Here is a 12,357-nt window from a genome sequence, read left to right as displayed (position 1 = left end):
TTCCTGACCTGCATATAGGTTTCTCAAGAGGCAGGTCAGGTGGTGTGATATTCCCATCTCTTTCAGAATTTCCCACAGTTTATTGTGATCCACACAGTCAAAGGCTTTGGCATAGTCAATAAAGCAGAAATAGATGCCTTTCTGGAACTCTCTTGCTTTTTCCATGATCCAGCAGATGTTGGCAATTTGATCTCTGGTTCCTCTGCCTTTTCTAAAACCAGCTTGAACATCAGGAAGTTCACGGTTCGCATATTGCTGAAGCCTGGCTTGGAGAATTTTGAGCATGACTTTACTAGCGTGTGAGATGAGTGCAATTGTGCGGTAGTTTGAGCATTCTTTGGCATTGCCTTTCTTTGGGATTGGAATGAAAAGTGACCTTTTCCAGTCCTGTGGCCACTGCTGAGTTTTCCAAATTTGCTGGCATATTTTTGTGTATATATAGAACATCTTTATTCATTCATCTGTTGATGGATGCTTTGGTTATTTCCATATGTTGGCAGTTGTAAATAATCTTGCTGTGAACATCTGGATGCGTATATCTTTTCAAATTGATGTTTGTTTGTTTGCTTTCTGTTTATATACCCAGGAGTGGACTTGCTGGATCATATGGTAGTTCTAGTTTACTTTTTTGAGAAGCCTCCATATGGCTTTCCACCATGGCTGCACCAATTTACATTCCTGCCAACAGTGTCGAAGGTTCCCTTTTCTCTACACCCTCACCAACATTTATAATTTGTATACTCTTTGATGATAACCATTCTGACAAATGTGAGGTGATATCTCACTGTGGTTTTGATTTGTATTTCCCTGAAGGTTTGTGACCATCTTTTCATGTGTAGAAGTATTTTCCATGTGTTTGGGGTGAGAGGTGAGCTCCATGTCCTCCTACTCCACCACCTTGAACAACCTGCATGCCGTATTTTAAAGTGTTGCTAAATATTCGGGGGAGTGAAAGGAGTTGTGAAAAATAAAGTTGTGAGTCAGGCTTAAACTGGATGGAGAGCATATGTGGAGAGAGAGATTAGTGAAGCTGGCTGAGTGCTTCTGCGATGATGGAATTGAGTGAAGAGCTGTCCATCTTTAGAGTTAAGTCAGGGTCCTGAGACTTCCCCAGGTGGCTCAGTGGTAGAGAATTTGCCTGCCAAGCTGGAGACATGGGTTCTACCCCTGGGTCCAGAAGGTCCCCTGGAGAAGAAAGTGGCAACTCACTCCAGTATTCTTGCCTGGAGAATTCCATGGACAGGAGTCTGGCAGGCTGCAGTCCATGGGGTTGCAAAACAGTCAGACATGTCTGAGCAATTAAACAGCAGTGAACGACAGGATCCTGAGACATTGAGAAAAGGTGAATTTGTGGAGAGGAATTTCATGTAGGAACAGTCTGCATAGAGTTGTAGAGAACACTCTGCACAGAGGAAGGCTTTCTTTTCTTTACAACGTGATGGGCAGTTTTAGGGAAACACTGACGTCTGAGTCCTCTCCAGCCTGTGGGAACTAGGACACCCTGGCAATGTGGCCACACTAGCCTGGCTTGCACCCCTGCCTGCCCAGGCAAGGGCTTCCCTGGTGGCTCAGGTACTGAAGAATCTGCATGCAATGTGGGAGACCCAGGTTTGATCCTTGGGTTGGGAAGATCCCCTGGAGAAGGGAAAAGCTACCCACTCCAGCATTCTTACCTGGAGAATCCCATGGACAGAGGAATCTAAAGGGCTACAGTCCATGGTTTTCCAAAAAGTTGGATACAAGTAAGCAGCGAACACACACATTCAGTTCAGTCTCTCAGTCCTGTCCGACTCTTTCAGACCCCATGACTACAGCATTCCAAGCTCCTCTGTCCATCACCAACTCCCAGAGTTCCACAAACTCGTGTCCATCGAGTCGGTGATGCAATCCAATCATCTCACATTCTGCCATCCTCTTCTCCTCCTGCCTTCAATGTTTCCCACCGTAAGGGTCTTTTCTAATGAGTCAGTTCTTCACATCAGGTGGCCAAAGTATTGGACCATCAGTCTCAGCATCAGTCCTCCCAATGAATATTCAGTACTGATTTCCTCTAGGATGGACTGGTTGGATCTCCTTGCATGAAGTTAAAGGGACTCTCAATTCTTCAGCAGTCAGCTTTCTTTATGTTCCAACTCTCACATCCATACATGACTATTGCAAAACCAAAGCTTTAACTCAGTTCAGTTCAGTTCAGTTCAGTCACTCAGTCGTGTCCATCTCTTTGCGACCCCATGGACTGCAGCACGCCAGGCCTCCCTGTCCATCACCAACTCCCAGAGTTTACTCAAACTCATGTCCATTGAGTCAATGATGCCATCCAACCATCTCATCCTCTGTCATCCCCTTCTCCTCCTGCCTTCAGTCTTTCCCAGCATCAGGGTCTTTTCAAATGAGTCAGTTCTTTGCATCAGGTGGCCAAAGGATTGGAGTTTCAGCTTCAACATCAGTCTTTCCAATGAATATTCAGGACTGATTTCCTTTAGGATGGACTGGTTGTGAGAGGGTAACAGACAGGAAGGCCCGGGGTCTCCAAATGGAGGAAATAGGCTGCAAGTGTCAGACATTGTTTTATCTCTCTCTTAAGCGGCAGGAGGAAACAAACTAGCGATATTTTTCCCCTTCTCTGTACAAATTTAAAAAGAGGTTTCTCTTAAAATACTGTGTTGCCAAAATGACACCTGGTTTCACCTGAAGTTAACTATTCTCAAACCTTGAGTTAACCAATGCATTTTTCTTATGGAAATGTTTGTCTTAAGCTACGTTAACGTACTATGCACTTACCCCAGACTCTGTCTTCAAGTTGGTTCCACCTAATGGCTCAGAATCGACTTGACAAACCAGTATGTTATACTCAGATATTGTTCCCCTAATCTATGTAAGCGAGACTATTTGTATGGTAATCTGCCCTTCTACAAGATTCAAGTCAATCGTTTTATGGACTAGGATGAATCATCTGGTGCCAAGATTATCCCAAGATGCATCTTATGGGGCCTGGTGCCATTCTGAGTTTTAAGACATTCCTTTCTTTCATTAACAGACTGCTAGTGACTATATAACATCCAGCTAAAGACTAACAGGGGGGCACTCTTTCTGCCCCCTTCTGATGCCTATGTCAGAAGCTTTCTCTATCTCCTTTATACTTTAGTAAAACTTTATTACACAAAAGCTCTGAGCGATCAAGCCTCATCTCTGGCCCCGGATTGAATTCTTCTCCTCCGGAGGCCAAGAATCCCAGTGTCTTTTCGTTCGGCAACAACCTTTCAGTTGGATCTCCTTGCAGTCCAAGGGACTCTCAAGAGTCTTCTCCAACACCACAGTTCAAAAGCATCAATTCTTCGGTGCTCAGCTTTCTTCACAGTCCAACTCTCACATCCATATATGACCACTGGAAAAACCATAACCTTGACTAGACGGACCTTTGTTAGCACAGTAATGTCTCTGCTTTTTAATATGCTGTCTAGGTTGGTCATATGTTTTCTTCCAGGGATCCAGTGTCTTTTAATTTCATGGCTGAACTCACCATCTGCAGTGATTTTTTGGAGCCCAGAAAAATAAAGTCTCTCACTGTTTCCATTATTTCCCCGTCTACTTGCCATGAAGTGATGGGACCGGATGCCATGATCTTAGTTTTCTGAATGTTGAGCTTTAAGCCAACGTTTTCATGCTCCTCTTTCACTTTCATCAAGAGGCTCTTTGTTTCTACTTTGCTTTCTGCAATAAAGCAGGTGTCATCTGCATATCTCAGATTATTGATATTTCTCCTGGCAATCTTGATTCCAGCTTATGCTTCCACTCGTCCAGTGTTTCTCATGATGTACCCTGCATATAAGTTAAATAAGCAGGGTGACAGTATACAGCCTTGACGTACTCCTTTCCCTACTTGGAACCAGTCTCTTGTTCCATGTCCAGTTCTAACTATTGCTTCCTGACCTGTTTACAGATTTCTCAAGAGGCAGGTCACGTGGTCTGATATTTCAGTCTCTTTCAGAATTTTCCACAGTTTGTTTTGATCCACATAGTCAAAGGCTTTGGAATAGTTAATAAAGCAGAAATAGATTTTTTTTCTGGAACTCTCTTGCTTTTTCTGTGGTCCAACGGATGTTGACTATTTGATCTCTGGTTCCTCTGCCTTTTATAAATCCAGCTGAACATCTGGAAGTTTATGGTTCATGTACTGTTGAAGCCTGGCTTGGAGAATTTTCAACATTATTTTGCTACCATGTGAGATGAGTGCAATTGTACGGTAGTTTGAGCATTCTTTGGCATTGCCTTTCTTTGGGATTGGAATGAAAACTGACCTTTTCCAGTCCTGTGGCCACTGCTGAGTTTTCCAAATTTGCTGGCATATTGAGTATAGTACTTTCACACAGCATCATCTTTTAGAATTTGGAATAGCTCAACTGGAATTCCATCACCTCCACTAGCTTTGTTTGTAGTGATGCTTGCTAAGGCCCACTTGACTTCCCATTCCAGGATGTCTGGCATTAGGTTGGTGATCACACCATCGTGGTTATCTGATTTCGGAATTGACCATCTGGTGATGTCCCTGTGTAGAGTCTTCTCTTGTGTTTTTGGAAGAGGGTGTTTGCTATGAGCAGTTTGTTCTCTGGTCTGGAGGAACAGGCAGATTTGGCCTTGGAGTACAAAATGAAGCAGGACAAGGCTAGCAGAGTTTTGCTAAGAGAACGTACTGGTCACAGTGAGCTGACGCACACCCACACAGTCCTATTGAAGGCTGTCAGATGAACGAAGCTGCCAGATACACCTCAGCTCTTTGCACATCGCCACTTGCAAAGTATTTCTGGGAGTCCCCAGAATTTCCACATTGTTCTCTAGCTTATCAGGCCTCTGCTGAGCCGCTGCTGCATGTGTGGGGCACCCACGTTCTGTCCATGTCTTAGACTGCTCTGCTTCCATAATATTTTTCACATATAAATTCAGCTGACAGCTGAGTAAATTCCCATATAAATTCAGCTGACAGCTGAGTGAATTTATATTGGGAAAATATTATGGAAGCATATGATTTGTTCTTTTAGGCAATGAATTTTTACTGTGTGTATAAACTTACTAATACTCTGTTGTACAGCCATCAGATCTGTTATTACAATTCAAATACAATGAAAATACTTCTCTAGTTAACTTTCCTGAGAAGGAAATCATTCTTTTAGAAAGTTTCAAATCTGGGGAAATTGGCCTAACTGTGCAGCCGGATTCCTAAGAAACAAATCAAGAGTCCAGATTTCAGGTAGCATCCCAAGAGGTGTGGTCCATGAGCTTGCTGTCTGCAGGTGTGAGGCAGCTTGCCTGGTTCAACACCGAGTCCTGTATCAGGATCACCGGCCTCCAGCCCTGTGATTCACAGGCTGTCGGTGAAGAAAGGCCGTTAAAAATCTTACGAGTCCTTTGTGGGCCAATGCTTTTGTAAAATATGAAAAAAATAACGTACTGGGAAAATAAAATTAAAAAGACAACAATTCAAGTCCAGTTCTTTTGTTAGAGTTAGTAGGCATGAAATTTGGTTTGTTCTTCCTTTGTAATTTTTTGTTTCTCTACAGTTTTGAGAGGACGTAAAGTTGTGTGTAATATAATTATATTAATTTCCTATTAGTCAGCATTTTAAAATTTGTGATTGTTTTCTATTTTCCCAAGTTATATTTGTTTAAATTATATTTATAATAACCTAAAGTTACAAAGGAAGACGATTCCATGTTAAAAGCCTATCTCACACTTGGAATGAACATTGTGTATGCCACTCTATAAAGTTTCACATTTTGATGACCTTTTTTTCCCCTTTTGCTTAACGTGTTTCATTTAAATTGAATTAAGGGCAGTGCTGTGTGCACATTTGTGTTCTTGGGGAAACACAAACAGTTTACTCCTTGTTTCAGATATTCTCAACAGAATTTTCTCATTGAATAGTAAGTTATAAATAATGCTTGAAAATGATAAAGAAGTGAAAGTGTTAGTTGCTCAGCTGTGTCCAGCTCTTAGTGACCCATGGACCCTAGCCCACCAGGTTCCTCTGCCCATGGAATTTTCTGGGCATGAATACTAGAGTGGGTAGCCATTCCCTTCTCCATGGGATCTTCCTGACCCAGAGATTGAACCCAGATCCCCTACATTGCAGGCATATTCTTTACCATCTGAGCCACCAGGGAAACCTTACATTTTAATGCTTACGTTTTCTCAGATTTTCATATTTTGGGGGGAGGAGGGGTTGCAGCTGATAAACCAACCTTCACACATCACACGTTGTAATGTTGGACCTGCAGGGCACGATCCACGTGGCCACACCACATGCAGCTACATACACAGGTTTCAAAATAACCAGACGGGCCTGTCCCTTATCCAGTGAGGCGAGAATCACTAAGTGCTTTACCGTTTGGTTTTTTCCTGTATTTATCTTCTCGCTGATTTTTGTTTGTTTTTTAAAGAGGGTTTCAGCACCGGTGTGCCTTCTGTGGTTTGAGGGGCACCAGCCTATTCAGGCACGGTGGCTCCATGTTTGCCAGGCAGACTCCATCTTGTAACCAGAGGTGCAGGGAGCCAGATCCAGTTTCCTGGGAAGGGATGTGGTGAGGGATTGGTCTCTTGGGGCTGGAGGTCTCAGTAAAGAAACCAAGGCCCAGTGATATAAACTGGCTAAGAATAAGGGGAGGAGGAGGCAAGAGATGCCTAGGGCTCCTAGAAAGTATGTGGAATGAAGGCAGATTCTAAACCTCAGTCTCTAGTGGTCAAAGGACTGTAGTATATTTGATACTAGAGGAGGGAATGGCCACCCTCTCCAGTATTCCTGCCTGAAGGATCCCATGGACAGAGGAACCTGGTGGGCTACAGTCGATGGGGTCACAAAAAGCCAGACGTCCCTGAACGACTCCACACACACACACATGAATTAGTTTAGAAATAACGTCACATGCTGTTTATCGGACACTATTTGGTCTTACATTCACCTCTGTTATTTATTCTCATGAAAACCCTGTGATAAGTTTAACTGCCGCTTTGAACAGGGGGACAGTGCATCGTAGCATGGTAAGCAGTCTGACTGAGGTCACAGTTAGGGACTATGTGTCAGGGCTCTGGGCTCTGTGTCCACCGGTGCCAGGCTCTGTCTTGAAGTGGGGCACCTGCCAGGAGCTGCGTCTCACCGGGTCTGCAGGCTCCCACGAGCCAAGGGAATAGTGGCGTCAGACGGAGGCAGAGGACACTCCAGAATAAATGAAGGCTCTGGGCTTCCCTGGTGGAGCTTTCCCCAAGACAGGGATTCTGCGTGGCAGCCACGGCTGAGTCATGCCCTCTAGTGGCCTGTGTGGTCCCGAGACGCAGCCTTGACAGGACGGTGACAGATTTCACCACCAGATGTCCTTCATGGTTAATCTTTGCCTCTTTTTTTGCTTTATACCCCTTTAACTTTCTTGCCTGTTTTGAGCAAGGACGCTTTTAATTCTTTTTACGAGGCACCAAGAAGTTACCTTGGATCTTGGAGAGGCCAGGGAAAATGTGCGCCTTTTCTGCTCCCGGGCACTGTGCAACTCTAGAAAGTGACAGAGAGTTGGGGATCTTATAATGTTGCTTGGACAGTATGTGTCTGTGGGTCAAGTGACTTGAACCTAAAGAAAATGTTTGTCAAATATTTAATGTCTAGGCAGAGGAAGATGAAGCTGGGAGACAGGATAGAGTTAGCAGCAAAAGAGAGACAACGAGAAGGGTGCGCTGCTGGGGAAGTTGAGGAGGAAGCATTTGAAAGCAACTCGATACAGCGAGGGTGTGACTTCTACCCAAACTGACAGAAAGTTTAATAAAATTCCTACCAAAACCCCAACGAGGTTTTTGTTAAACAGGCACAGACTTACTCTAAAATTTCTGTGGAATGGCACAGGATAAAGAACACCTGAAACAATCCTAGAAAAGAATAAAGTAGAAGGATGCTCTCTGTGCAGTGTTAAGGTTCACTATGCAGCTACAGGAAGTCCTGAATGTTCATTGGAAGGACTGATGCTGAAGCTGAAGCTCCAATACTTTGGCCACCTGATGCGAAGAACTGACTTATTAGAAAAGACCCTGATGCTGGGAAAGATTGAAGGCAGGAGGAGAAGGGGCCGACAGAGGATGAGATGGTTGGATGGCATCACTGACTTGATGGACATGAGCTTGAGCAAGCCCCGGGAGTTGGTGATGGACAGGGAGGCCTGGCCTGCTGCAGTTCATGGAGTCGCAAAGAGTTGGACACGACTGAGTGACTGATCTGAACTGGTGTAGCTACAGGACTTCCCTGGTGGCTCAGATGGTGAAGAATCTGCCTGCGATGCAGGAGACACAGTTTGATCCCTGGATCAGAGAGGTCCCCTTGGATAAGGGAATGGCCACCCACTCCGGTGTTCTTTCTTGGAGAATTCCATGAACAGAGGAGCCTGACAGGCTACAGTACATGGAGTCACAAAGAGTTGGACATAACAGAGCGACTTCACTTTTCTCATGCAGGTACAATGATTGAGACAATGTGGTATTGGAGAGGGACACGTAGATCAGTGGAATAGAATAGAGAACCCAGACGCAGAAGCACACAAATATGCCTAAGTTTTCATGAAGGTGCAAGAGCGACTCAGCGGAGGAAAGGTAACCTTTTAAACAGAAGGTGCTGCAGCAAGTGGCACCGTGAAAGTGAAAGTAAAAGTCTTAGTTGTTCAGTCGTATCTGACTCTGCAACTCGTGGACCGCAGCCCACCAGGCTCCTCTGTCCATGAGGTTTCCCAGGCAAGAATACTGGAGTGGGTTGCCATTTCCTCCTCCAGGGGATCTTCGCAACCAAGGAATCGAACTCAGGTCTCCCACATTGCAGGCAGATTCCTTACTGTCTCAGCCACCAGGGAAGTCTAGTGGCACCATAAAAAAAGGAAGGACTCAAACCTAAGTCTCACACCTTATATAAAAATTTAACTGAAAATTAGTCAGGCTGTAATGTAAAACTGTACATGTGTACAATATATTACTATGAAAATAAATTTACTGTAAATTTATGCTTTCAAAAGATAGGCACAGACCTTAAGAATCTAGAGTTAGTGGAGAATTCTCAGATTACACACCAAAAGCACAATTCATAAAAGGAGAAAAAAAAAAGGTTTGTTTCCTGAAGACCTTGAATTAAGGACTAACTGGTTTTGTACCCTAGTCAGTACAAGGAAAGTACCAAAGAGCGGAGCGCATTTTAAAATCCACCAAACATTTACGGAGGCCCACCCTGGTGTTAAGTGCTGTCCTCGGCTGTGACGCGAGACCGAGACGGAAGGTGCTCATCGCAGCCCGAGGTTCTGTGTTCTTTAGGTGCTTCTCTTTCTGCCGTTGTGTGTGAAAGCCTCAACTGAGCAGGCAAGCCAAGTCTTCCAAGATAAGGTCTTGTCATCAGTCTACCAAGTTCATGGACGGGCAGAAGACCTGACATTAGTTCAGCACATAAGGCTAAAGGCTACATACATTGTCAGATACTTACATCCTATACGTGCAAGGGTAGAGGATGTTCCTAAAATGTTAATACATTCCATGTCACCAGTGGGTAACACTTCAATATGACCATGCTAGGTAATAAGCCACTCACTTTCAAGACAAATTCTGACGTTTATTCTCATTAGCCAAGGCTCTGATACTAATTGCCTCTGGAGAATGGTTTATAATTAGAAGACCAGTTAACCGTCACCATTCCTAATTTAAATGGTCGCTACACCAGTTGTGTATGGATGTGAGAGTTGGACTATAAAGAAAGCTGAGCACTGAAGGATTGATGCTTTTGAACTATGGTGTTGGAGAAGACTCCTGAGAGTCCCTTGGACTGCAAGGAGATCCAACCAGTCCATCCTAAAGGAAATCAGTCCTGAATATTCATTGGAAGGACTGATGTTGAAGCTGATACTCCAATACTTTGGCCACCTGATGTGAAGAACTGACTCATTGGGAAAGACCTTGATGGTGGGAAAGACTGAAGGTGGGAGGAGAAGGGGATTAACAGAGGATGAGATGGTTGGATGGCATCACCGACTCAGTGGACATGAGTTTGAGTAAACTCCGAGAGTTGGTGATGGACAGGGAAGCCTGGTGTGCTGTGGTTCATGGGGTTGCAAAGACTACAACACGACTGAGGGACTGAACTGAACTGAACATTGGTTTCAACTTAGTGCAACTAAAAAGTAACCAGAATTGTGCTATGTTGAAGTATTTGAACTTCAACAAATAGATATTTGTTGAAGATATTGTAACCCTAGGCCTTACTCACAGACATGCAGATAGAATGGGTCTTAAATGGGGTCCATAATTCTGCATTTTTAGCAATCATATCCAGTTTAAGAAAGGCCTCCCACCATATTTTGAGAATTACTAGATTATTCGAGTAGAAGCAGAGGAGTCTGGAAAAAAATTATAGTGGTAAGTAGACAAACTATATCGGAGAAAGCAATGGCACCCCACTCCAGTACTCTTACCTGGAAAATCCCATGGATGGAGGAGCCTGGTGGGCTGCAGTCCATGGGGTCTCAAAGAGTCGGACACGATGAGCAACTTCACTTTCACTTTTCACTTTGATGCATTGGAGAAGGAAATGGCAACCTGCTCCATTGTTCTTGCCTGGAGAATCCCAGGGACGGGGAGCCTGGTGGGCTGCCGTCTATGGGGTCGCACAGAGTCGGACACGACTGAAGCGACTTAGCAGCAGCAGCAGCAGACAAACTATATATTCACTAAATGGAATAGTACACAGCAATAGAAGTGACAAACGATTGATACTACAGTGGTGGATCACAAGGATGTTAGGTTGAGTGAAAAAAGCCAATCTCAGGAGGCTACACACTGTACAGTTGTATCTGTTGATTATTCTTTCTTTCTTTTCTTTTCCGTCCTCCTTCCCTCCCGCTTCCATTCCTTTCTCCCGTCCTTCCTTTCTCCACACAGGGTCTTAGTGTGGCACGCAGGATCTTTGGCCGTGGCTTGTGAGATCTAGTTCGCTGATGAGGGACCCCCCTGCACTAGGGTCCCAGAGTCTTAAACACCGGACCACCAGGGATGTCCCTCGGCTGTTCTTAAAGTGGCGAAATACATGACGGAGGTTCCCAGAGGGCAGATACGGGGCTGCCACTGTGAAGGGGTCATCCGAGGGGGTTTCGTTGTGGTTATAGAAGGGTTCTGTGTTATCAAGGGCGTATTTTGGGGGATAGCAGAATTGTGGTTTTGGTAACCGCATTATGATTATGTAAGATAGAGACATCAGGGAAACGGGAAGAAGGGTACCCAGGAGAGTTTGTACTATGCTAACAACTTCTGTGTGAATGTAAAATCATTTCAAAGTAAAAAGCAAACAAACAAACAATAAAACAGCCAACCACAGAACAAACCTAGGCAGATGTGAGGTTGTAAATGTAAGGATCAAAGATGGTGTTTGAAAAAGAGAAAGGGAGGCAGAGCCCGTAGATGGAATCTACACGCTGGTTCAGATTTCCACTCCGTCTCTCACTACACAAGACCCTGGGTGGATTAGTTAACCTCTGTGCTTTAGTCAGCTTGTGTTTGAAATAGGGAAATAGCAGCATCTAGGCAAAAAAAAGGGTTATCGTGAAGGGCATATGCAAATATGTATGTGAAACAGTGTGGTGGCATGTATGGGAAAGACTAAAAAAAACTTTCCTCATTTGCTTAGATGTGGGGAAAGAATCATCACGGCTTGGGTTCCAGGGCATGGGAGAAGGGAGGAACAAGGGCAGATCCCAGAGCGGCAGCAGAATCATTGCAGAGAGCCTCGGGCAGGGGCGCTGTCCTTGGAGAGGTTGTGGGACCTGTGGAAGACACAGTGGGCCTTCCTGGTTGGCCTGGGGACAGGACTCCAGGAGATACAGAGAAGACGGTTTCCTGAAAATGGTGATTGGAACAAAGTTTGGAGCCGACAGAATCAAAGCTGATCTCTGGAATATTTGGAAGAAAGTAGTGTAGAATATAAAGAAACACTTACTTTTGTTCTAACTCATGTACCTCGAGCAGTCAGTGTTGCTGATGGAAACTTTGTCAGAGATGATTTCACTGAGCTCATAAAGAATAAAGTCTGACTTAATTATGTAAATGCTGTATTTTTATCCTTAAACTTTTATTGGAATATAGGTAACTTACAATGTCGTTTCTGCTGTACAGCACGGTGAATAAGTTATACATATATTCACTCTTTTAAAGATTCTTTTCCCACATAGGTCACTACAAAGTATTGAGTAGAGTTCCCTGTGCTACACAGTAGGTCCTTCTTTTGTTGTTACTCAGTCGTTAAGTTATGACCAACTCTCTTGTGACCCCTGCAAGGCTCCTCTGTCCGTGGGGTTTCCCAGGCAAGAA

Source organism: Bos indicus, chromosome 15 (genome assembly GCF_029378745.1).
Source record: "Bos indicus isolate NIAB-ARS_2022 breed Sahiwal x Tharparkar chromosome 15, NIAB-ARS_B.indTharparkar_mat_pri_1.0, whole genome shotgun sequence".
Taxonomy (NCBI): domain Eukaryota; kingdom Metazoa; phylum Chordata; class Mammalia; order Artiodactyla; family Bovidae; genus Bos; species Bos indicus.
The sequence above is the reverse complement of the archived record's forward strand: the minus strand, read 5'-3'. Positions refer to the sequence as shown.